The 27,525-nt window shown below is 39.8% G+C and overlaps 1 long non-coding RNA gene across 1 annotated transcript; it reads left to right on the top strand.

The window, feature by feature from the left end:
* Window positions 1–1,791: 1,791 nt before the first annotated feature.
* Window positions 1,792–27,204, top strand: LOC134481757 (uncharacterized). Its single transcript, XR_010057527.1, has 3 exons — window positions 1,792–18,692; window positions 19,310–19,423; window positions 20,305–27,204. It is a non-coding gene; the product is annotated as an uncharacterized LOC134481757 (long non-coding RNA).
* Window positions 27,205–27,525: the final 321 nt, after the last annotated feature.

The following is a 27,525-nucleotide window of genomic DNA, read 5'->3' as shown; positions in this document are numbered from 1 at the left end:
AGAACAAGTGTCCACACATGAAACTCTGTGGACTTACACCTTAAATTAATAATAAGTAGACATAGAAGTGATAAGGATTTAGGGTATTGAGTGGGTCCCACAGGTGTCATACAGGGAAGCAAACCACACAAAGAGATAAGATTAAAAACTCAGAACAGATTGTCTTTGTCAACCTGGATCAGACTTGGGGAATTTAACAACAGGTAAACTTTATTCCTAATGTATTTAACCCTAGCATAATTTGGAAAAGAAAAATGTCCTGTCGTGATATAATCCTCATTGCACAAAGAGACATGATTACATTGAAACTCAACTCAGGGTACCTGTCATTTCTTCCAAGAAGATAAATTCTAAAGATAGGCTATTTTTACTAACTTAAGGGCCTTAGGGTCTGGCCTGGCCTCAGGCATAGCATAGAGGCTATTTGGACTATTAGCTACCTCTGGTCCTAGCTGTGGTAGATTGGAGGAGCCTCTGGCTCTGAGTCATTTAGATTACTACCCACCTCTGGTCCTGGTTGCAGGAGCTTGAAATGGCCTGGCTCAACCAATTATAAAGATCACCTAGCTATTAATCACTTCCATTTTTCAGCTTTCTGGATAGAAGATCAGGATTTTTATCTTTTCCATTGGAAAGACAATCCTGTGTGCTTAACATTCCTTATTTCTCTGGAGAGCTGTGGGTGCAAGGACCTTCAGGCTATGCTCCAAAAAGAGTATGTTAACTGAATCTTATATTTATGGTAAAATATCAAAAATCCCAAAACGCTGGTATTGGTAAAAAGAAAGAAATATACATATTTCAATACAACACATCATAAAGCTCAGAAGCTCATGTACACATCCAAGAAAGTGCTTTGCAAATAAATACTGAGGCAAATTGATTACAATGCAAATATTGTGATAGTATTTTATTGTTTAATATCACAGCTACACAAATATGCATACTAATATGTACATAAGGACACTTATATATGTGTGTACACATACAGACACAAAATAGGTATATGCATGTGTGTGTATGTTAACAAAAACATGCATTCTTTAAATATTTCAATAACTGGTGCTTTGCTTATAAACCTGTATATTAGGGATTTAAAAGCATTATTCTCACATGGGTTAAATAAGCCTCTTCATACTTAATAGGTAAATACTGAGTAGCCTAGTGTTAGTAGTCTGTACCACACAAGCACAACATCTGACATAAACATTAAGGACATCTGCTCTAGGAGGATAAAATAACCACAGTGAAGCATGTGTTGGCATTTGTCAGGAGAGGTGCAGAGGCTAAGGTAGGTGGGTGGGAAGCATGCGAGCATACAGGGATGTGGCACTCTTGGGGTCAGGTCAGAAATGAGTTTTTACCCTTATAAGTTTTCCTTCACGGATTTTCTTATTATTCTTATCAATCTAATCAGTGGGTGGTTTGGTTCAGGATCTTAAAATAATTGGAGCATGATAATGTATCACAAAATGTATCGCAAAGAAGGAGGAGGAGGAGGAGAAGAAGGAGGAGAAGAAGGGGAAGAAGGGGAAGAAGGGGAAGAAGGGGAAGAAGAAGAAGAAGAAGAAGAAGAAGAAGAAGAAGAAGAAGAAGAAGAAGAAGAAGAAGAAGAAGAAGAAGAAGAAGAAGAAGAAGAAGAACGAGCACCAGTGGAAGGGGAAGCCCTGGGTCCTGCTAAGACTGAACCCCCAGTGAACTAGACTGTTGGGGGGAGGGCGGCAATGGGGGGAGGGTTGGGAGGGGAACACCCATAAGGAAGGGGAGGGGGGAGGGGGATGTTTGCCGGGATACCGGGAAAGGGAATAACACTCGAAATGTATATAAGAAATACTCAAGTTAATAAAAAAGAAGAAGAAGAAAAAAAAGTATCAGTGCTCTCTTCATTATCTATCATACCCATATTTAAAGTCCATTAGGTTGTCACTGTGATTTGCACTGCACTCCAGCTATGCTATGCTAGTCAGAAGAGTTGTGAGTTAAGAACCCTCGTATTCCTCTTCTCTGTATTCATTTTTCTTATGGGTTCTGAAAAACCTCCTTCTTAGGCTTCTTTATAAAGCATATATTCAATTTAATTTCAACAATATTTTGCTTCATTGGTTAGCACATTCTTTACCATAGTATAGTGTTTCTTCTTAATTTAATTATGTGCTGAATTTCAATGTTTTTCTTTTGTACATTAAGAGCAGGGCGACTGTAAATTCACCTTCACATATTGAATTCTGGCCTTGCTGTACAAAAATCAAAGTATCTTACAGTGGTATTTCCTACCTCCCAGTAGTTCTATGCTGGGGTATTCACAAGAATATGTTTAATTATAAAAATGTAATGCTAGTTTTTATTTATATTTTACTACTATTTTAAAAGATACCGAAGACAATAGCATTCTTGTGCTAATATTAAACAGTTGTAAATTTTGTAGAAAGTCATATCTCTTATTGGTTTGGATTGGCTTGTTCCTGGGAAAAATTCTAAGATTAAGGTAAACAAAGAGAACATCTTTATGAGGTGATAAAATTAAGTTTTTTGAAGACATTTAATAAAGAATCCACTTTTTCATTTGTTACTCACAGCATGCAGTCTGTTGCTCAACCTTGAATAGATTTGCTTTTGATAGATATGTAGAGATAGTAAGGCAGGGCTGTGTTTCCTGTGCCCTCCCAGGCTTTTGTCTTTCTGCATCATGACTCTGTTTGCTGAGGGAGTTTTAAGCTCTGTAATTCTGACTAAACTGTTTATTATGTACTGAATTCTTCACTCATGGGACAGTAAGATTCTCCAGACTAATGTTCCCAGTGTGCTTTTCAAAACCATTGTTAGACTTAACGTTTATAGGATTGGGGCAAGATTTCCTTGGCTCTTCCTTGGCCATTATCTAAACCAGCTAAGCCACAACTTGAGCTCTGTCACAGCCTCTCATATACCATATTTTAGTGCATTGACTGGATGATAACCTTTTCAACAAGACATTTAGTGGGATGCTCTTTGACATCTAAAACTGCCTTAAAACCTTGATGCTTTCAAACCCATGCATTCTCTTTATATAAAATATAAATTTTATTATATCTTAGAAAAATTTGACATTCAAGTAAAAGGATTCTAGAATAAAATCAATAGGCAGTGACTTTTCTTCAACACACTGCATTAAATTAAATGCCAACTGGTAATTTAGTCTCAGGGCTGCTCATAACTTTACCATTACTACAAGTAGTTTTGAATAATGTTCTGTTCCCCCCCCCACGCCCCAATTAGAATTTGATCTAATGGACTGTTGAAATAGTTTAAATCTGTCTAGTATTAGTAGACTGGTTAAGGAAGTCCCCACTCCATGTAATATTAATTCGGATAAGCTTGAGGTTTGTTAGCATAATAATAAGGTAATAGTTTGTCTAATTTAATTTTGACACTGTGATATGTGACACTTCAATAATAGCTGATGTGACCTTTAAGGTTAATAATGACATCACTCATCTGAAGTGACAGGCTACTTCAAGTTCCACAGTTGATCTTACTTCTTCCTTTTTAATTTTTTTTTAAAATTAGGTTACTGTTGCACTAATGAAGCTTCAGTGAACTGTTATCTAGAATTGCAAACTTAAATAAATTGGTTCCAGAGTTTCCTCAATGACTCTCTCCAGTGCAGTTGTGATGATGGATGTGAAGAGGTAGACATTTTTTCCTACACAAATATTAATAGGCAGAAATTCTTTTTGAGGCATTCTCACATGGAAAGTTTCCGCTATCAAGATAAAGTTCTCTGGATATTTCACTATCTCGTGCCGTCTTGCATTTTATTATAGCTGTCTATGGGACTGTGGCCTTGTTAAAAGCATGATGTTCAACTCTGTGAAGATCAGAGAAATACACTAGAATATTATCCAAGATGTCAACTAAGAGAACAATATCGGCTAAGAGAAAAGCATTAGGTAGACAAATCAAATAATTGAATATGATAAGCACAGTTTTCTTAGGGGGACCAAAGGATGGTGTTGGAGTTATGGAAGACTGAGAATGAGTTCTCAACCTAAGAAAACAAGATCATTTCCTGTCTCAACTGCTGAAGCAGAAGAATTCAGAATTATTTTAATTAAAATACTCCTCCTCCTGCCTTTCCCACTTTCTGTACTGCTTACAGAAGAGAGAAACAACTATGCCTATGGATATGTTATGAGTAGTGGTATAGAGTAAGGAAAGGTAGCTTTTGACTATATAGTTACAAAAATATATATAGAATGTGGCCAATGGGTTGGGGATTTAGCTCAGTGGTAGAGCGCTTGCCTAGGAAGCGCAAGGCCCTGGGTTCGGTCCCCAGCTCCGGAAAAAAGAATGTGGCCAATGGGAAGATGTTGCTGAGGCAGCTTGGCAAAGAAACCCTAGGGGAATTACATGGAAAGGATAGGCTTGCTTGAAGATCTATCTGATAATCTACATACAGAAGCTGTAGGAGGAGAAGAGAATGTCAAATGTTTTCAGTTTTACAGACTTAAAATTTCTGGGAGTGTCACATTCATCATGTTTCAGATCATTGCTGGGATCATCTTAAACCCCTCCCCATTTTCTTCTCTTTTTTTGTTTTTTAACCTACTGTTGCTATTTGAGAATTTCAGCTGTCTCCAATGTTAAGCTCATTAAGGAAGGGTTAATTATCCAAAAGTCAATTAAGCAAGCTGTATATAAGGACCCCTTTTCTTTACCTCCTTGTGATGCTTTAATAAAGTCTATAGGAGAAAATCATTGCCATGGACAACTATACTCTTCTGAGAAGAAAAACCGTGGTTATTGGAGTAAGATCTGTGCTCTTTATGCTCTGACTTCAATGGCATTATCTCACCTATATGGTTCATTTTATGAGGATTTTGTATAACTTTCAGTAGACTAAATATCCCATTGACTTGCAGACAGAAGAGTATAATTCACTTGAGTTTGTGGCATGTAGATTCAATGGAGGATTAACTAAGAACGGCATGACATGCAAGTTGTTTTATGATGGCATTACCTCCATAAGCTAGTAAGACCATATAAACGTACTTACTCTACACACTTAACATAAGGGGAATGACAGGGTGAGGATCAGGTGTGGGAAATGACAGGAGGGGTGGCCAGATGGCCATGAGAATGAATGGAAATCTACAACTGACTGGGATGGGGATGTAGGGGCCATCTCCTTGAAGAGACAGAAACTTGGGATAAGGGAGGTTCCCAAGAATCAATGGGGAGGTGTGTCCTTAGCTGTGACTCACAGCATTGGGAATATGAAACTTGAATAGGCCACTTCGATAGCCAGGCAGGAATCCCAGTGGAGCAATAGGGACACTAACCCACCCACAAAACTTTTGACTCAAAACTTATCCTGTCTACAGGAAGTAGAGGGATTAGGGATGGAGCAGAGACTCAGGGAAAAGCCAACTAATAACTGGCCCAACTTGGGACCTATCCCATGGACAAGCACCAGTCCCTGACACAATTAATGATACTCTGTTATGCTTTGCAGACAGAAGTCTAGCATGATTGTCCTCTGAGAGACTCCACCTAGCAGCTGGCTCAGACAGATGCAGACACCCACAGCCAAACAGTAGATGGAGCTTGGAGATTCTTATGGAAGAGTAGGGGGAAGTATTGAGGGCCCCAAAGGGGATAGGAACTCTACAGGAAGAGTCAACTATCCCTAGAACCTTGGTGCTTTCAGAGACTGAACTATTAACCAAAAAGAATACACAGGATGGATGTAGCCTCTGTCCCCCCTCACACATATGCAGAAGATGTGCAGCTTGGTTTTCATGTGGGTCCCAAAGAACTGGAATGGGGGCTATCCCAAAAGCTGTTGCATATGTGTGGGATATATTCTTTTAGCTGGATTGGCTTGCCTGGCCTCAGTGGGAGTGGAGACTTGATGTGCCAGGGCAGGGGCCCACCTGCTCAGAGAGTAAGTGGAGAGGGTATGGGGCTAAGGATTGTGGGAAGGGCTGACCAGGATGGGGGAGTGAGCAGTATGTAAAGTGAATATGTAAAATGTTGTTGTTGTTGATGATGATGATGATGATGATGATGATAGTGAACCAGTTCCGGTTTACCATCATATTCTGTTTGCTTATTGTGCTGATTATTCTTATTTGTCAACTTGACACAAGGTAGAATCACCTGGAAAGAAGGTCATCATGAGAAATTATTGAGGTCAAGTTGGTCCGAAGGCATGTCTATTGGGGAATGTCTTGATTGTTTAACTGACATAGAGGACCCAGTCCACTTCAGGCAGTACCATTTTCTAGTCTAGGGGATCTTGGACATTATAAGCACACTGGAGGTCAATAAGGAAACAAGGTCTGCATGCATTTCTTCCTCTCTGTTAATCCACTCTAGGTGTGATTAGATTAACTCCTTGTGTTTATACCTTGACTTCTCCTCAATGAAGGACTATAACCTGGAATTATGTGCCAAATAAACCCTTAAGTTGCCTAGTGTCAGCATATTTTATCATAGTAACAGAAATGAAATTAGAAGGCTTATTATCTATGTCTTTTGCATTTTAAGTGCCTGTAACTAATTGGTTAGCTTAGGAATTGTTTTCTCTGCTAAATTCATGTGATAATCCACACACATTCTTGCTACCTGTAACTAATTGTTTATTTTGTGAATTCTATTCTCTGCTATATCTGTGTGATAATCCACATTCTTAGCTAAGAGACATACTGTTCCTGTATTATTCACAGGCAAAAACTCTCATAGTGGGATACTCAATGAAGTTTGTTATCTAGAAGCAACTGATGGAATGAACTAGAACCCTAATTGCCAAACCTTGGTTTTGTGACTCTGGCTTTGATTATTTTCTGTTTGCTTATGCAAGTGTGCCTCAAAGGATTTTAAAGAGTTTCTGTTACCATCCACATCCAAGTCAGATAGATGGTTTAATGGTTTAAAAGAAAATGATCCCCATAGCCTCATAGGGAGTGGCACTGTTAAGATATGTGGCCTCGTTGGAATAGGTGGCGCCTCCTTAGAAGGACTGTGGCACTAGAGGTGGACTTTGAGGTCATAGATGCTCAATTCAGGCCTAGCGTGACAGTCTCTTCCTGCTGCCTACAGATCTACATGTAGAACTCCCAGTTCCTTTTCCAGCACCGTGTCTTCCTGTGTGTTGCTATTCTTCCCACCATGATGAAAATGGACTAAACCTCAATTAGATGTTTTTCTTTATAAGAGTTGCCCTAGTTGTGATGTCTCTTCACAGCATTAGAAACCCTAATTAAGGCAAATGGGCACTTGTAAATGCCAACAGCCCTACAAGTTTATCTACCCAGCACAGCTATTCCCTATCTGGAATCTATGTGTTATTTTTAGTGTATTTCTTTTTGATCCACTAATTTTTTTAATTTCTCATATTAATTTTTAAAAGAATTCTTAACGTAAGTGTAATGGTTTTATGACTTATCCATTTATAGAACCATATAATGAATATTTACTTAATTCATTTTGTGTGGCATATACAGAGTCTAATAATATATCAACAGATGAAGAAGACATGATAGTTAACAAGATTGCTGTATTGTTTCTAGGGAAATAACCCACCAGACTGAATTTTTTTTTTCTTTAGCAATGCTTGTAACCAACCACAAGACATCAGACTGAGACTAATTTCTTTCAAAACAGTTTCCTAAAAAGTTAATACAAGATATAAAGGAAAATAACTTATAGTCACAATTTGGTCAAATTTTCAAGGCAGAAAACCACAAGTAGTTATGGTATAAAAAGTAAAGGGTGATTACACTGGAAGATACCAGGCCAACCATTCAATTCCAAAGATCTCACTGTGCATTCTGGTCTCCTGCTCACTCTTTCAGTCTCTACAGGTTCCCTTTAAACTAAAAAAACTTACTGTGAGCATGTGAGGGAATTTGAAACAGAACGTGATGAAAAGCAAAATGGAGAGGCAAGGGAAAGCAATTACAGAGGGAGATCATTAATTGGAGGGCTTATCTCTACCGTGAGGTTGAGTACCGTGAGGAATGGGTAAGCTGCAGGTGCTGTGAATTGAATTTCATGCACTCCTGTTGTTCCTGAAGAGCTGGCTGTGCGTGGCAAGTGCTGAGTGATTTGCCAAAGTGTTGTAAGAACACTAGCAATCAAAAAGCCACCAGGCTCTGAAAAGCTGGGATTGAGTGAAGGTGGAAAAACCTGAAGGCTAAAGGGAATTGGGACTTTTCACTGAAATGGAGCTTGACACAGGGGAAGTTCAATCAGTAATAAAGGGGAGTGAAGAGAAAAGCAGTGCAGAGGGGATTGGAAAAGGACGTGCTATGATCCCTTCTCATCAATCAAATTGAGAGTCCTGCTGGGACAAAGTCTACATGGGCCTTGGGTAAAAGACTCCTTTGTATTCTTTCAACTTACAGAAATGGGCTTCTTAGGAATCTCAGACGTATGCTGAGGTCAAATTAAGCATCATTTGAAACCATCCACATATTCAAACAGGGCATCAAAACCCCATGAAAGCAGAATACCCACTCCTGTTAGATCTTTATCTCTCCTTTGGCTGCACACTGCTGCTCTCATCAGCTCCTTGCCAGTCTTCCAACAAGAGGTACTACCTATTTCCTTGACGTGAAATGCCCCATAAGTGCTTTTCCTTCATAGTTATAGAATGATGGTTAATCTTGACTGTCAATTTGATTGGGTCCAGAAACAAACTTCCGAGTATATCTGTGAAAGATAGTCTAGATTAGTTCAATTAAGGTTGGAATAGTACCCTTACCTAGGGATGGGTACTATTTCATGGTTTGGGTTTCTGAGCTGAGTAAACATGAGAAGTTTGCTGAGCAGCAACATTCACTGGTCTCTGATACATGACTGCATGTAGGTCCTACTCCTCTCTCAGTCTCACTGTCCCTTATGGGCTATGCCCTAAAATGTGAGCCCAAATAAAGAGTTCCTTCATAGACTGGTTTTTGTCACAACACTGAGGAAAAAGTCACTAATACAGTGACCCAGACTTCAAATGCTAGCTCTGATACTCATTCCTCTCCATTCAAGTCAGACTCTTATGATGGCAGGGTGGCTCCCACTAAATTAGACTCTTCACTCTTCTCAGGCATAGCACCTTGTCAAAAGTTTTCTTGTTCTCCCAGCACTTTCCTGATTGTATACTTTGACAGATAATATGTTATCTTTTTCAGGACTCTACATCTTTGAGAACATTTGCAAAGAACCAATTTCTCAAGGCAAACTTTTATGATATTTAAATTAAATCATCTTTTATCAGCTTATATCCTGGCTTTGGAGGTTAGATTTCTTTCAACATCTCTCTTCTTCACTAAACTGTGGACTTGGAAGAGGCTGAATTCTGTCTGGGATTCCTGGATCCCAGCATACCCAAGACTGCAGTAATTTTCTCTTTATTCTTTCTTGTATGTAAAGACATTCTTTCTTGTTTAAAGGCAATCATTTCAATCTTCCCCTTAGATAACCAAATACTTAAACTAGCATGAAAGGACATGAGTAACAAGTTAAAAGATTAAACCTCGAAAAATTAGACCACAAATTTCTCAACCTAAGCATCTTTGACACTTGATGGTTTTGTGTGTGTGTGTGTGTGTGTGTGTGTGTGTGTGTGTGTGTGAGAGAGAGAGAGAGAGAGAGAGAGAGAGGGAGAGAGAGAGAGAGAGAGACAGAGACAGAGACAGAGACAGAGAGACAGAGAGGTCATGGATAGGGAGTAACATGCCAATGCTGGTTACTTAGCAGATGTCTGGCTTACATCCCCAAGGTAAGAGAGCATGTCTGCAGCTATGAAACCTGAAAATGTGTCCGGACTGCCTGTACAATATCTCAACTGAGGGTGGGAGAGAGGTGTTGCAGTTAGTGTGTGTGTGTGTGTGTGTGTGTGTGTGTGTGTGTGTGTGTGTAGGGGTAAGTGTAGGTGTGTGCATGTGTAAGTGCATGTGTATATTAGCAGGTAGAGAATTCCCAATCTAGGGCACACACTATTTAATCACTGAGATAAAAATGATTTCTAATTTTTGTTGAAAAATAGACTCTGAGTCATAGATAACAGAGTAATGGATAATAATTATTCACAGGATATTTTTAGAAATATATAAAGATTCATTATACTGATGTAGGCCATCATCCAAAATCCTCAGGAAATCAATTTGATAAAGGAAGATAAGAGAGTCATTAGTACACTGTTTCTGGGAATGTTCTAGGAAAGATTGCATTAGTGTACAGAGAACCATTGAAGCTTGGTGCCAGGCTCATGGTTTTGCTTAATATACTCTTTCTTTGGTCTAATAAAAACATTAGATGTCAATTTGTCACAACTAACAGTGAAAATATTGAGGAATTTTCTTTCCTCAAGCAAAATCACATGCAAACACAGTACAAACACTCTCAGAAACAAACACAAACACAGAAGTACATTTAGGATTTTTCTTTTCTTGAAACCAAAACTTTGTGCCCAGTTGATTGAGGCCTTTGTTAAGGGGCCACTGTGTTGACCCCTTTCCTGCTGGGGAACACTAAACCATATTCCAGCAGTTTTTGCTCCCCTGCTGTGAGCTACAGGAATGGTTTACTTAAAAGTTCACTGAAGTGATGGTTTGGGCTCCATGGGGTCAGATTTTTCTCCATCAAGTGAGAGAAAGATAAATTTATAATGCTGGCTTTTGATACAATTCCTGATATTAGAAGTCTATTGTTTCTCTTTCTCCAACATTCCCCACCTCACTCAACTCCTCTGGAAAGAAAGCATAGGAATTATTCCTAGAAGCTACAGACAGGCAATTTCTTGGTAAGTAGACTTTTCTTCTCCCCATCCCCATGGGGATTCCTGTTTGGCAGCATAGTAAATTCACTCTCAGTGTTTCAGCTCACAATAACAAGGAAATAAGACAAACTCTGGGTGTGTATTGACCAAATTAGAACAGTGGACAATCAGCAAGAGGGGTTTCTTGGAAACCATCCTGCCAAGGGCAGGGGGAGGAGGGAATGTAATTACTATTTAGGAAAGAATTGCCAAACTGGAAGCTAAAGGGAAGTGTAAAAGCATGCATTTTTAAATTAAGGCAAGCTTGAAATCCAACAATTTAGGCAATGACAGTTCCAAAACCAAGCAATTAGCTTGCAATGACTGCAAGACTGGAAGAGAAGGTGAGCATTGGGAGTAAGGGAGGCAAGGCTGTAGGTATATACACAGAACATCCGGAATAGCTTCCTAATAACTATACAGGTTTTATATCTGGGTTTGTATTAAATTGCTTGTTTGTCCATGCATTTTTGCATGTCGAATGTATGCAGGGAACTTGGAAAATTATTAGTAGAATTTTATTTTCTGAGGTTTACTCATCAGCTGTTATTTATGATTGTTAACTTCAAAACTTAATAAATAGGTTCTTGCCCTTCTTCCTTGTGATTTCTTTCATCTCAGAGAGCATGTACTAGTTTAATTTTTCGATGAGGTTCTTCAATCCCAGAAGAGTCATATCACTTCTATGGCCTCAGTTTCCACACTTAAAACTTTGATGAAATATGAATTCAATGTCTGTACTCTGCTTAGATATAAATCCAGTGTCTATGATTTCTTCATCTATTTTCAATCTGAAAGCATGGGCTTCTGTGAGACCATGCTCATCTCTTTATGCCTAGAAATCTTGTAGAAATGTGGAACTCTTGTTATCACAAGAAAGAAAGAGTAGAAAGAGTCCACTCACTACCAGAGTCTGGGACCCAACCCCAGGTGACTGTAGCTAACACCATAAAGGCAAAGAGACAGGTATGGAAACCTGTCTAACCCACTGGCTCTGGGCCTCAGACAGTTTGTTCTTTCTGTTCAGACTCTTTATTTGTTAAATAGTTTGCCAATCTTTCCCACATATCTTTTCTAGAAAGACCGAAATATTCAGAAACAAAGAACAGATATCTTGTCCCTGGTGGTTCAGACCATGACCCAGTGTGAGAACTCAGGAAAAATTGAGTGAGAACTGGATCTCTTTTTCTTGGAATATATCTTTAGACTGTAGCTGCATTCCATCCATCAGTCCAATGTGTAGAAAAGCTAACAACATCACACCGTACTGTACATATACTAGAACAGCCCTTCTGTCATAAAACAAAAACAACAAAACAAGAACAGACCACTAGCAAACTCTTTAACCAGCCTATTAACCAACTTGGGCTGCCATAACAAAATTCCAAAACCTACTGAGTAGCTTACACAAAGAAACATTTCTGGAGGCAGGAAGTCTAAGACCACCTTCATTTTCTTGAAACCAACCTCTCTGAGTTGCTGTCAGCTGGCTGACTCCCCACTGTCTGCACACAGCCATTCTTTTAAGCATGGACAGGAAAACATTCACCGCTAATGTCTGTCTTTTCTTCAAAGGACAGCAGCCCATCAGATTAGGGTCCTGTCATTGTGGCCTCACCCCATAATTATCTCCCAAATCAACTCTAATTTCTAATATAGCTCTACTGGGGTTAAGCTTTCTATATAAATCTGGAAGGGGCATAATTTGGTCCATACAGTTGACTACATGTTTATTGAATTTCCTTATTACCAGTAGAAGAAATGCCTGAAGAAAAGCAGAATAATCAGAGTTGTGTGAATGAAATGGAGGGCGTGGAACTGTTTGCAGCTGCAGTTTAGAGCCTTTTGCAGATTCCTGCTTAGGATTCAATCTACCCAAGGTAATTTATCAGAAATCCCTAGCCAATCCTATAAGCAGCATAAGACTTCATGTTACACAATTTAACTTTCTCACTTCATTCAATCTATGGACAGAACTTCACTTTTTACCCCTTTGAGATATAATCAATATTAATACCTAAGGTTCTTTCCCCTCTTTGAATATAGAGAGCCTGCTAAATTAACTCTTTACAACTCACCTCTGCCACATGACTTCCTGGTTCTCCTTGTCCTTTAAAGAATCCTTTTTCTGTCACATTTCTACATCTACACTATTTCTCTGGTTCCATGAAGGTTTGTATATGCTGTTCTAAAGCATTCTTTTCTATCATTCTAACAAAATTTTGTGACAACTCATGTTAAAGAAATGTTTTAGAATTTTGATAGATGTCCTCATAATTGTATGAGATCAATATGTTTGTAATTGTGCTGTCCTTACCATTTTGCTCAATAGACATCTAAGTATTATACAAACATGATTGTCATGTAGAATTGACTCTTCTTGTTTAGAGCCTATATATTGATTATTCCTAGGACGCTTTTAGGATGCCCTTGGCTACCTGTTGTTCTATCATGTTGGCACGAAGCCTAGCACACTCTCACTGTTGAGTAACTCATTCTTACCTTTTCCATATTCTGAAATCAAAGAGGCAAAAATCATTTCAGTTCTTCTCTGTGTCCCTAGGGCTAGCATGCTACCAGCTTTATGGTATTTTTTTGATTCACTGATGAGAAGAAGTATGTTCTTGAAAACCAAGAATTTAAATTGACTTTTATATATTTTCCACCAATTATCAATTTGTTCTTCCTGGACCCATGCCTAGGGCAACCGTGCCTTCATTGGTTAAACAAGAATTTATGAAATACCTAAATATGTTCTGGTTGGCAGCATGCATTCTTAGAGATGAGGACTTCAGCTCAGTAGAAGAAGCTCATATGTAAACAAACACGTATTCTTCAGTGTACAGTATGGCTTAGGAAGAAGCATGGCTGTTCAGGGTGGAGAGAAAGTGCAGCAAAAACCACTCCATCTGCTCCCTAATCCCCTTTCAGCTTCTCATGTATTCCTGGCTCTGTTTGCCTTCAGGACTCCCTATGTTTTTTACATGCCTAAAATTTTTTCAGCCTATTGTCCTAATAGTAAATTCCTAAGTACTCAAATTTCACCTTCAATGGCACCACAAAAGAATGATGCATTACCTCCAAACACTAAAGTCAGCAACTATAGTTCTTTTATTACATTTGTGTTTTCTTTATAACTCTTAGGAAATACCATATCAGAATGATGTGTTTTCTTTAATGTCTTTCTTGCTCATCAGTGTATGGAAGGAGTTCAACATCACATATTCAGAAAATCCAAGAGTCCGTTGAAAATTTAGCAATCTAAGTAAATATCCATTGAACGAATACAATAATAAATGAACAGAGAACTTCGTGTCTCAAGAGCCCAGTGGAAAAAAGCACCAGAATAGCTAACGATAGAACTCACTCCAGATTATTTCCTGATCCAAATTGCTTTGTCTTCTCTCCTTATGTGTTACAGGAAGCATTTTCTTTTTTAAGAGAAAAAATCCACTCAGAGGCTCATTCTCTCTCCTAGGAATTAATAAGTAGTGCACTGTAAATTACAACTGAGTTAGGTTCATTTGGGATCCAACTCCTCTCCCTGTCTTTGAACTATGGCTGTACCTCAAACAATTTAAGAATTCATGTTGCCACCATCCATTATCATCTGAGGTAGAAGATATTCCATTACTGCTAGCATCTCCCAAGTTCAGCACATACATCCAGGATTTAGAGAGATGGATAAAGCCATTTATACTATGTCTGTAAAGTCATGCAAGGAGTCATGTAAAACTCCTCAAGTTTTGCCTCTGAACTATTTCCTCTTATTTTAATGTTCATTATATTTTGTTTTACATCACAGTGACTGTGTTGCTACTTAGATAAGAAATATTAAATTTATGATAATATCTCATATCTCCATACACTTGCATATTCTTAGCAACTGCTTTGTTCTCTATTAATTCTTTGCCTTACCAGAATTACTTCTTTTATTAACAACCACAGGTTTTTAAAGCTCTGTCTAGCTTCAATCTCTGAATTCATTTTTCCCCATTCCCATTATGTCTTGCTGAATTCTCTAAGTGAATTATTTAGCTCTGCCCAGCTTTTAAAAGTGATTTGCATGAGACACATTATACAAACTAAAAGCATATCATATTAAAATGTCTGTAATTGTTTGAAGGAACTGCCCCCAGGGAATATGCTGTGCTATATATAATGGCTGTGGGGAAGTTTTGACTCCTCCTGTGTCTGTAACTTGAAACAAACAAAAAACAATTTATGGGCTGAGATTTGACTTAAATTTAAGGAGAAAAATGTGTTGCTGTGCCAACTGGGCTTTTATGCTTGTATTAAACTTTTTGTTATTGGCCTCAAAAGTAGTGGCAAGAGATAGGGGAAAAAAAACTTTTTGTTTATCTCTACAACTTTGTGAGAAAAGCAGTAGTTTCTTCCTTTGTGGTTAGGCAAAACTTTATCTGTGACAGTTATAGAAGTACTGGGCTTTGCCAATTCTAAGCTTTCTGGCCTTTTAAAAGCATGCCTGCACCAGATAAGCATGACACAGGCTCTCATGTGAGTAGATGGATGGAACTTTGCCTTTCATGACTTTTTTCACAGAGCTGAACAAATGTGCATTTTAGGGCTTTATGGGAAGATATATGCTAGTGAGTCAAAGAATGTTTCCTTCCAGAGTGCTTTTCTAGAACTGGAATCTGAAAGTCACAGCCTTGTGATTGGCACCGTCTCTTTTAAGACACTAAGATGGGGTTATTGCCCGATTGCCTACATTCAAACTCCTTTGCTGTGTACAAAGATCTCACACTAGCTGCACTGGCACATACCTGGTTTCCTCAGTTTTCTCCAGTCAGATGATGTACCAAGAACTTCCTATCCTGCTCTAATTCATGATGGTTAAGTATCTTTGATTATAATGTATTTCTGGGTGATGGAGGGGATTGATACTTATGTCATATTCTATTTTCTCAGAATGAGAAACGAGAACAAAATAACAAAACTTCATCTGATGAAGCACATGATTTTCTAATGCATCAAAAAATCAACCTAAATAGCAAGTGTGGATTATTTTTGTTGCCTGGAAGCTCTGCTTCTTATTGCTCTGCACATTTAAATTTTCAATATTCTGTATAGGATGAATCTTAAGGTATCTTGGATACTTAAATGAAATAATTCTTTCTTCACTAGAAGAAAAGGAATGATGACAGCCACATTTTCTGAAATGGTTTCAGAAGCTACTTAATTCATAGGAAACTAAATTCAATATTTTATTTGAAAACCAAGAGAGAGCACAGAATGAAATCTCCTTCTATGGTAAGAATTTGAATGTGTTTCAGGGAGTCTTCAGTAGCCTGAGAAACTTGGACTTACTTGCCATGAGTTACCTACATGTTGGAGTAGTCCTGAGGCAGTGTATCCATTCATAGCAAGCATTTATAAATGCTCATGTAGAATATGGTCTACCCAGCACACACATATGGCAAATACTCTTCTGAGACTTGTTTGTTCTGCACAAATATAGACTACAAAACACTTGGACATACGCATCTTAAATGAGATCATTTGATATCATGGAGGAAGATAGCTTTGAATGGCTTTCTGAAAGCTATAGCTTGATGTAAATAGATTTTTAACTTTTAACTTCAGTGACACATAGAAGAGTACACATATTACACAATATAGAATAGGTTTAAAAAAAACCACTCTAGGCAGTATCAGAAAATATAGAAGTGCTATTTGTTACATTCAAGTTGTGATGACAAAATACCAGACAGGGCCAAATTCAAGGGAGGAAAGGTTGATTTCACTCATTGTTTCAGAGGGATTTCAGGATGTCATGGCTGAAAAGGCATTGTAGAGTTCACTGTGGCCTGAGCCTGGGAGAGACTTCTCGTATGTAGTGAACCAAGAAGAAGCCAATAAGACAGGAGCTGTTTGAACTCTTAAAGACCTTTTACTAGGAAATGCAAGGCTGAGATAAAGTGTAGAAACATGAATCAGTCAGAAGGAGGTTAGCTACAAACTATAAGAGGGTTCTAGGGCCCTTAAAATCTGCCATTCAAGTTGTTAACATTTAAAGTCACATGCCTACAGCCTTTGGAATAGCACTAATTTTCTACAGAGGAGTAGTTGTTCTTATTCCCTACTGTTATCATTTTTATAATATCTAACCTTCTCACTAATTAACATAGTGTGTCGAAGATGTGCTGTGAGTCAGGAAATCTTGAGCAGCATTGAAACAAACAGTTTCCCATGAGTTACCCCACAGGAATGGGGGATATGAATATGCAGGCCTCTCTTTGGAACGAGAATCAGTTAGTTTGTACTTTAGCTTTTTGGTATTTGGTCTACAAAATTCTCACGTTTGCTAAATGTAATGATAATATTCTGTTTTTCAAAGATTATGCTGTACTTTTTGAAGGGAAAAATGCAGATTGTGGAACCTGAATCATTATTATGAAAATTGTAGGTGTTGAATTTCACAAGTCCATGTACAAAGTAGGCCAAGGTAGGAGGATTACAGAACTACAAGCTTTGACTACATAATGAGATGAGAGAGCTGGGAGTGGAGGATGTCGAGTTGGGAGTTGGGGGGAGAACACAAACTTTACATTTTGATAGTGTGTGTTACACAGTGATAGTTTCTTTTTTTTTTAATGAGTATGATTTGAAGAGGGTAGATTCCTCTCGAAAAGACCCAATATTCTACAGATATTTCTGCAACATAACAGTTTAATCAAATAGAAGATAAATTCTCAGGTATAAAGTCTTATGATGATGGAGAAGAAAGGAAACTTGGTTTCACCTTTCTCTTGACAGAAACTAACAATCTCATGATGTATGTTACTGGCACCATTATTTGAAAATGTTTATACATGTGTATAATTTAGCCATCTTTAACTTTTTGGTACAATAATAAGGCACAAAGTTCCTGAAACATATCTCTTGTAGTCATGACAAATAATTTCTTTCCTGACCACATAGCTGCTTTCAGATTATTATCACCAGGGTTTCTTCAAGACAGCAGCATACAGGATATATCATATTCCTACTGGTTTTCAAGTACCTTAAAAGCATCTTCCTGCAAGACCCTCACTGTGGGCTGCTAAGCCAGGTACTGATTTCAATCTTACATTAATAGAGATAAAGTAACTTCAAAACTGTTATCACCTCCTCTTGTATTTGAATCCAGTAATGGTGGCTCCATAGCTCATTGTCTTCTCAAACCTGGAGGTGCCTCTTTCCAATAACCTTCCATTATAAAAATGGATGTTATGAATGCCTTACTTTATCATGACAGTTAAGGAGAAATAAGTATTTCCTAGTATTAGCACTTTGGGTATAATAAGTATGGGAAATATTTATTTATTTATATGAAATATATATGTTATGAACATATGTATCTTAAGAGTGTTGATATACTTTCCAATTATTCTATATCAATAAAGATATCATCTTTAGAAATACATGTCCTTTGTGGTTTAAATGAGCTTTCTCTTCACTGACTCTGGTGTTTTGGGAATTTGTCTCATAATTTCTGTGTTGTGTTGTCAACATCTGTAGTAGCTATTCCTGGTTGTCAACTTGACTATGTCTGGAAGAACTATAATCCAGAATTAGAAGGCTCACCTTAGATCTTGAGGCTGGGAAATGAAACTAACCTTGATCTTGGTGTGGAGAGCTTGAGGCAAAGTGGCTATGAATTCCAGGAGCTTAAGGCAAGGAGATCTCTGAGTTCAAGGTCACCCGGGATAAAGCAAGTCCCAGACCCAGGCATGGTGGCACACACCTTTAATCTGGCACACAGCTTCTGCTGGAGATGTACATAAGGACATTGGAAGAAGGACTAGTCTCTCTCTTTTTTGCCACCGCTAGATCCTTGGACTTTCATTCCCAGCTGCTGCTGATCATTGTTGGAGAGTTGTTACAGACTGTAAGTCATTGACCAATTCTCTTACTACCCATACGTTCTGTGACTCTAGAGAACCCTAAGACAACATCTTATTTGGATACTTTTATCAACAGCAGAAAAATGCATTTTGTTTATGTTCTAGGTCAAATTATCATCTCTAAATAACATTTACTGGATGTTTTCTAATAAGAACTTTGCCTTTTGGTGATCAGTTCAGCACATAGCCATTCAATTTATAGTGTAATGGATAAGGATGAGATGTCTATTACTACATGTTCAATCAAACATGGCATTTATTAGTTCATTAACAAGTATGGGATGACTGAATGTGTAGGATGTGATTCTTAACTCACATCAAGTAGCCTGCAACAGTGTATGAATGATAAAACAGCAGGTGTCTCTTGGAATCATTTCATTATCTTCTTAGTTTGCATAACATTTGCATTGTAAATCAGTGAACTTTGTATTAATTGACATAGTCACTTCTATTCTTTAGACTGTTAGTATCATGCACTGCCTGAAACCCTGTATTACCCTGTTTCCTAGCTGATTCTCTGATATTATCTTTTACTGTTTCCACCCCTCTCTACTCAAGGTACATCTTTTTGTTTATTTGAGATACTTTTTTCTCCCTGCAGATTCTCTCAATACAACTGCATCTATATGTTGTGGTTTGCCCCGGAGTTATCTGTATTTTGATGCTAATTCCACTGCCCCAAGGACAGCTGCCTAGTCATGTACTCAGGAATCAGGTGACTTCACCAGAACCTTCTCCCTATTGAATTTGTAAAATACAGGTGAGGGGCAGGTACAGGATAGAAAGAGGCCTGTCATTGGAGGAGAAGGAAGGATGGGCAGGAGAGAAGTTTGAAGGAAGAGGAGGAGACTGGAACTAAAAAAGAGAAGAGACAGACCGGAGGGAGAGAGAGAGAAGCGGTGGCAGGACAATATGGCAGGGGACATTAAGATTCTACTCTGCATATTTACAGGTTGTTATTAATGTTATTAAGGGATGGATATTACAGGGCCCTGTATGTTTAGGTGGGCAATTATATCTTACCAATTGGGTCAAAGATTATTGTGTTGTGTGTTCTTTTATGTGACAGTTTGAGTGTAGGAAAATGTGCTGTGGCTAGAGACACTGGATCGCCGCCGAGGAGTTGGGATGTGTTTCTGCCAAGATATCTAGCAGATATCTTGGGGCACTAAGGTGCCGGACCTACTAGGATAAAAGACAACCCTACTTTTTTTATTTTTATATTTTACAACAACATCTTTATCTATATAGTGAAATGTCAACATTATTTCTCAAGACCTTATCTTGCCATTAGATCCTAATCCTGGCTATTCTGTTCCAGAATAAAACCTGAGACTGGCCAATTTTATAGTATTTTAGCTTTCTGATATGTAACTGGATTTTCATTGTGTTTAATGAATATATTCTGCCTCCCTGTCTTATTAATCAACAACATGTGAGCAACCATGAGGGCATGTACTTGTATTTACTGTGTTTATTGATATAACTCTCACACTCAAAATTGACTTCTTATAACCTTAGGCCTACAGTAGCTGGATGAAAACTAGTTAACAAATAAGCCCTTGAATAATTTCTGGTTTTCTCTTTGTTTGAAAGACCCCCGGAGAGGACCTTTCCCTCAAGAGGAGTCCCAAGCGCCCAATGACCAAGCCGAGTCCACTCGGATGCAATCAGCAAGAGGGTTTATTGGAAAACACAGGTACCTGCGGGCACACAGTCTCTTCGGAGGACTTGCGCGCCCAGCAGCTCCAGCATGGGGCTTTTATAGGGATTGGGGAAGCAGAAGCGGGCGTACAGAAGCAGATGCATAGTTACGGGGATTGGTGGATTCAAACGAGGCACATAGACATGTTCACATATGATTGGCTATTTCACATGATGAGGTAATAAGGTATAGCTACACACATTGGCAGGTTTGGGGCGTCCTGGATGTCGGGGGCTGCGGGCTTATCTCTTCCTGCCAGGTGGCCTGTGAGTCAGATCCGGTACTCCTGGTCTGTTCTGCATTCCTTTCCTTTTATGGTCTGTTAGTTCTAGCGGCAGGGCGGGGCTGCCTGGACTTGCTTTTCACAGTGTTTAGTCCTGAGTTGAAACATACTCTTTTAACTTCATATTTTTAAACCTTAAATCTGTATAATTTCCTTTCATTCCCCTCTTCTTCTACTAAGTAATTCTAATCTTAGAATTTTGATATCAAGTCTCGTATTTAGTCTCACCAGTTGTCCTAACTGACTGGTACTGTTGTCTCAGAACCATCAACCGCACAGCACTCACTCGATTTTTAACAAAAGCAATTAACCTGTTTGTCACGCAGGGTCCAAAAACTAAAACCAAGAAAATTATTAGTAATGGCCCAGCCATATAGCAGAGAGTAGGGTAGTCATCCAGGGAGTGAACCAAGACTCAAACCAACCTTGTTGAGCGTCTCTTATCTTTTTGTAGGAGTCAAACCTATTAACTAGTTTCTCTAACACACATGGACCTATAATCAGAAGCAGAAGCAAAACTAAGAAGGGTCCCATAAGGGAAAAATACCAGAGTAGTCATCCAAGGAGATCTACTAAACCAGCTCTAGAACCATCCCTGATGCGCTTCTCTGTCTGCCTTTTGTCTAACCTTTCTCTAAGTTTATTCATGGAGTCTTTAATTACTCCTGAATGGCAGCTCTGAATTCTCTATACGCCTTGCATTGCAACAGCAGATGTCCTTGTGCTGCCCTTGCAGCATCTAGATAGCCTTAGCCCTAAGTAATTCTCAACTCCTTTTTTTGTGTCTTACTAAGTCTTTAGCATCAGGATTCCAATCTGGACACTATCTAAACCTACACACCAAGGTCATGACTAGCTTTTAGAACTTCTAAACTTATACAGATTGTGATCCCTGAGGCACAGTCCCAAGAAGTGTTAGGAGTACTAACATATGCAATGTTACATCATTTGTAATAGAAATCAAGCCTATCCCCACACCTATCTTGATAAAACCCGGGGCAAACATGAAATTAAGTCTAGGGAGCTTTTTGAAGATCTGAGTTTCCCTCTAGGTCCCAGCTCTCAGCCCCAACAGCTAGTACACGGCTGGTGAGGGCTGAGAGTTGATGGCTCTCAGAGTGGTCAGCAGCACCAGGTACGGTCCTTTCCAGTGAGTATCTGGATTCGGTGCCATCGTATGTAGCCGAGTCTCCGACCTGGAACTGGTGAGATATCTCAGGGGTCCCCAGGGCATAGGTGCTGCCAGCTCTGAGCAGATTTCTTTCTGTATCACCTGTAGGTCTTTTAGCCTGGCACACAAATCATTATTACTATGGCACTATGACATGTTGGTTCAGTAACATCATCTAATACAGTCAGGGGGGCTGAGGCCCCATTTAAGATCTCAAAGGGGGTAAGGCTGAATCTGGAAGGGGTATTTCTTGCTCTGCCGTCTCTCGTTTGGTGAGGAAAGCTTCTATCTATTCCTGAAAAAGTATCTACAAGCACTAGGAGATACTTGTGATTATATTTTTCTGGTTTTATCTCAGTGAAGTTCACTTCGACTTTTCACTAAACTCTCTAGGTCTCTTTGCCCTGTTTGCTTGCTAAGCATTCACTTATTGACATACCTTATACTTTCTACTGCCTCTCTGGCTAAAATCTTAAAGTCTATTACATACACTTAACTACTTGGACAAACTTTTTATCTCCTAAATGAGTCCATTTCTGCATTTGGCAAAGTGAGTCTTTTCTTTGTTCTCTGGGGGAGTATAGCTTTCCCCTCAAGTGTGCCATTGTCCTTTATCTTTTAAGCAATTTGGGCCTTTTCTAAGTGAGGCCATCCCTTAGTCCGATCCTAGTTCTCAGTGGCTGTCTCTTGCAGGCCTGCAACCAGGATAGGCTCCTGCATAGCCATTTCCTGGGCCACTTTATCTGCTTTGTTACTGCCCAATGCCACTGAATCTCTTCCCTCCTGATATCCTGAGCAATGAATAGTACTCACAGTTGTTGGCTTCACCAGGGCATCCAAGAGATGGCAAAGGCATCTGCGGCACTGATGTACTGGGGGGTTGAGGTTCAGCCATCCTAGATAACATTGTGTTGTCCACCATGGCAGCACCCACTTATCTCTGACCTTCATGAAGAGAACTGTTCCTGTCTGTGGACAAGGTAGCCTCGGCTTTCAGCAGGGGTCAATCAGCCAGTCGCAGAGGTCTTTCCTCCACCCATGGGCTTCCGCCTGTGCTTGACACTCGTGCTGTGGTGGCTCCAGGTCAGGATTGGGCAGCAAGGTGACCAGATTGCCCCCAACAGGTGGAGAATCTAGTCCATGGCAGCTGACCAGTGGTCCCATCTTTTGGGACACTCTATTCAAAGGCAAACATCAGCCACTCTATCACAGTTTAAGTCCTGGATTGGGTGATAATTGTTAGTGCCCGGCTGGCAGGAGTGATATGTTCCAAGCAGAACAGCGCTAAGCCATTCATCTCCCAGCATCAGGTACTGGTGCACTGAGACAGGTCTTAAGCTCCGCATACACTGTCTGTAGATATGCATACACATGGCCTCACCCAGCCATTTCAGCCCACGCAAGCCATTTTGGGGAGCAATTTTCTCATGAGCAAGGGATGGGGGCAGTCAGGGATGACTATGAACTAGTGGGTTACCCGGCCCACGCCAAGGTCCACTGTTCTTCGGGCAGTCCATAAGTATTGTTTGTTGCCAGTAGGCCCCTGTACCCAAGGTCTTTGGATACTGGCCCACTGGAGCATAGGAGCACAGAGCATTGGGTCCCTGTATCCATAAAACAACTGGGCAGGCTTCCCTCCTATCTCTGCACATAGCCAGCACTCCAGGACCAAGAGGCTCTCCAGTGTCCCCTCTTGTTCTTTCTGGGGCAGTCCCTGACCCAGTGTCTTTTTTGCTTTGCATTAGGCACACTGATCTTTAGCCAGGAATTCACTTCTGTTGCCAGGTAATGTCTTCCTAGGTTCCCTAACTACTGTGGCCAGTATATGTTCCTCTCTTGTCTTTTATCTCTCTTTAGCTTTCTGGCTTCCTCTTCTTTTTGTCTCTTTTCTTCCCTAGCTTTCTGCTCTTTTTACCTTCTTTTCTCTTTCTCTTTGTTTAACCTTATTTTCTCTGTAACTTATACTAACTCTCAGCAACTTAGCTTAACCCTTCAAATTTCTGTAACTTTCTCTTCATACCCTTTCCTTATCTTAGCCAGATTGGTGGGGCATTTTCCAGCCCCTAGGAGACCCACCCTTGGAGCCTGGGGGCAGACCTGGAGCACTCCCTACCTTCAGACATATTGAAGTCATTCGGGAGTGAGGGCCTTCCACCCATGTCTGGAACATTCTTTCTGGCCTCTAATAGGATTCTGTCTTACCTCAGTGGTAAAGAAGACCTGTAACAGTTACTAACAAGCATCTCAAATGGGATGGTGAGAAAACAAGAGAATCTTGAGAATAGAGGTCTACTGAAGAGGGCAAACAGCATTTAGTCACACAGCTAAACCAGGAGGCTTTCTTGGATAAAATAGGCCATTGTACAAATAAGCACAAGCTTTGTCTATGAAACAGAAAGGCGAGCAGAGAGGCAGCCTATCTGTTACCGGCTGTCTCTCTGGACTTAGATTTTCCCTTAAGGAGTACCTCCCTTCAGTGTCAGCTTGGTGGCTTTGCCTCTCAAGAGAACCAGCCTCCAAATGACACTAGGCTTCCACTAAGAACTAATAACAAAAGGATGGAGAGATGGTTAGAACCTGGGTGCTAGATACTAAGCAGCTGACAAAAGAATTGTAACCAGTTCACCTGGGGCTTTCAGGACTTTAGTAGCAGCCCTTTACCAAACTGTCTCAGTGGGCTATAGGCCCATGGAAAAGAAAACATTAATCCTGACTGGCAAAACAAAGTTCTTCACAGTTGTAGATTCTTTGAAACTATTTTAGGGGCTCTTTTTGTCCCCCAACCTGGGGCATTTTAACCATAGGGGCAGGAACTGCCTGCTGTGGGGATAGGACCAAAGGCACTCTCCATGTTAATGATGATCAGTGAGAAAAGTAATTTAATGTTGGAGACTGACTCCTCCCTTGGAATAAGGACAGCAGATAAGGCAGGCTTCCTTAAAGAACTTCTCTTAATGAGCGCTCTCCTTCTGTGAGCAAATGTCAGAAATTCCTTTCTTGTTTTCCTTATAGTCCTCTCCCACCTCGCTCTCAGCCTTTTTAGATAGTTCTTCCCGTAGCATTTCTAACACCACCTGTCCCTTTTTTTATAGCCTGTTGACAGCATTTCTGATCTTTTAGGCAGCTACGCACTAAGTGCCATACCGGCTGAAACTCCGCCTTTAAGATTCCTTACTCCCAAGGAAAATTTAAATCTTTCCCAGTTCATCACAGCTGGCTGCGAGCACAAGCACAGATAAAACACTATGTTTTTGTTTTGTTTTTCTTTCCTTTTTTCAGAGCTGGGGACCAAACCCAGGGCCTTGCGCTTGCTAGGCAAGAGCTCTACCACTGAGCTAAATCCCCAACCCCCAAAACACTATGTTTTAAAAATTAACTTTGGCTATCAACCAACACACCGCCACTAGAGCAGGGTCCACAAAATTAAGTTTCTTACTCACTAAGCGTTAAGGGGACCAAGTAAAACTCTTCGACGAACAAAGCAAACAATTTCATGATTTTAAGCACAGTCGTCAGTCCAAATTCAAACACAAAACAAAAGTCAAAAAGACACTAACAGACACCAACCCGTCCAGAAAACCACAGTCAGGTCACAAAGAAGACAAACAATTCCAACAGTCAAACAAGTAACAAGCAGACATGCCCCACGGCTTCGGTACCAAACTGAAACCAAAAATTCAGACGGAGTCAGCGAGGGTCTTGGATCCTCTACTCCAATAAAATTCAGACGGAGTCATCAAGGGTGCGGATCCCTCCAAAAACGGACGGATGTGCCACGGATCCGGATCTCCCTCTCCTCCAACCACCCTTGGAGCGTCTTCCAGGGCTGCGGGCGAGAAGTCCAAGCTCGTCAGCTCCTTCTCTGGCCCGCCCAGATAGCCCCCAGATCTGAGCCTATTGATCAATCGTTCACAGGACAAGACACAACAGACAAGACAAACGCCGGCCAGCTTACCTCCCGGTGGGTGGTCGGTGATCTCTGGGCGGAGGGTCTCCAAATCCCGGAGGAGCCCCCATAATGAAAGACCCCCGGAGAGGACCTTTCCCTCAGGAGGAGTCCCAAGCGCCCAATGACCAAGCCGAGTCCATTCGGATGCAATCAGCAAGAGGGTTTATTGGAAAACACAGGTACCTGCGGGCACACAGTCTCTTCGGAGGACTTGCGTGCCCAGCAGCTCCAGCATGGGGCTTTTATAGGGATTGGGGAAGCAGAAGCGGGCGTACAGAAGCAGATGCATAGTTACGGGGATTGGTGGATTCAAACGAGGCACATAGACATGTTCACATATGATTGGCTATTTCACATGATGAGGTAATAAGGTATAGCTACACACATTGGCAGGTTTGGGGCGTCCTGGATGTCGGGGGCTGCGGGCTTATCTCTTCCTGCCAGGTGGCCTGTGAGTCAGATCCGGTACTCCTGGTCTGTTCTGCATTCCTTTCCTTTTATGGTCTGTTAGTTCTAGCGGCAGGGCGGGGCTGCCTGGACTTGCTTTTCACAGTGTTTAGTCCTGAGTTGAAACATACTCTTTTAACTTCATATTTTTAAACCTTAAATCTGTATAATTTTCCTTTCATTTCACATTAATTTTACTGTTGAAGGGGACAAAGTGCATGGTGGCTATACTACAGTAAGCTTCATATCTTCTTAGAGAGTCTAGAAGCAAGAATAATTTCACTGTTTGCATGTGTGTTTGTGTATATGTTGGAGGCAATGTGTATATCACATATATTGATATGAATAGAATCGTAATTAGATAAACATAGTTTATATTTTAACCCTGTAGTTGTCAAGGGTAGCACAGAAGTCTGGCTCCAGGATCAGAACCATATGAATCTTAGATTGAAGTAGGTTAAACCATTTATCAAAATAGGTTATGTGCTTTCCTAGAAAAAAAAGGGTACTGTGAGAACATTATATAAACAAATGTTGAAGGATGTTCACCACTGTCTTACTTCAATGTGGCCATGCATGACACACTTATTTAACTACAGGATCTGTATGACCAGAGATGTCTGTCCACTTTAAATCATCTTTAACAAGGCAGTGGGTGTCTGGCTTCCCATGTTACATTGTTAACCATTTGAAGCTCAGAGAATTTTGTTTATATGGTTTTATTCCCAAACTGTTTCAACTAACCAAATTTTCTGACTGCATACAAGAGTACTCATAGATTTCTATAAAGTTTGGGTTTATTTTAAAGAAAATTGCTTTAATCAGCACAAATAACTTTCTGCATTGGTAAGGTTCTCTTCAAGTTGTAAGCAATTATGGAAAAATACAGAGTTGAGAAAAGACAACACAGATGAAAACAAGTATAAAATTTTATAGGAGATAGAAATAGCAATTCCAAGAAAATAGTTTAGAAATTAAACCTATTAGAAATGTTAAGTTCCCCTGATATGTGATATTTACTTGTTTCTGAGATATAAAATTCCTCAGAGTGAAACAAAACCACTTAATATATTTGTATTATATTATGCAATTATCACTTATTTGAAAATTAACGAGTATTTATTATTTTTAAACATAAAATTTTATTTTCAATTCTCTGTCTCTCCCTCTCCTCTCTCTCTCTCTCTCTCTCTCTCTCTCTCTCTCTCTCTCTCTCTCTCTCTCTGTGTGTCTCTGTGTGTGTATACCTGTAGGCACTTTTG

The sequence above is a fragment of the Rattus norvegicus genome, chromosome 14 (genome assembly GCF_036323735.1).
Source record: "Rattus norvegicus strain BN/NHsdMcwi chromosome 14, GRCr8, whole genome shotgun sequence".
Classification (NCBI taxonomy): domain Eukaryota; kingdom Metazoa; phylum Chordata; class Mammalia; order Rodentia; family Muridae; genus Rattus; species Rattus norvegicus.
The sequence above is the reverse complement of the archived record's forward strand: the minus strand, read 5'-3'. Positions and strand labels throughout refer to the sequence as shown.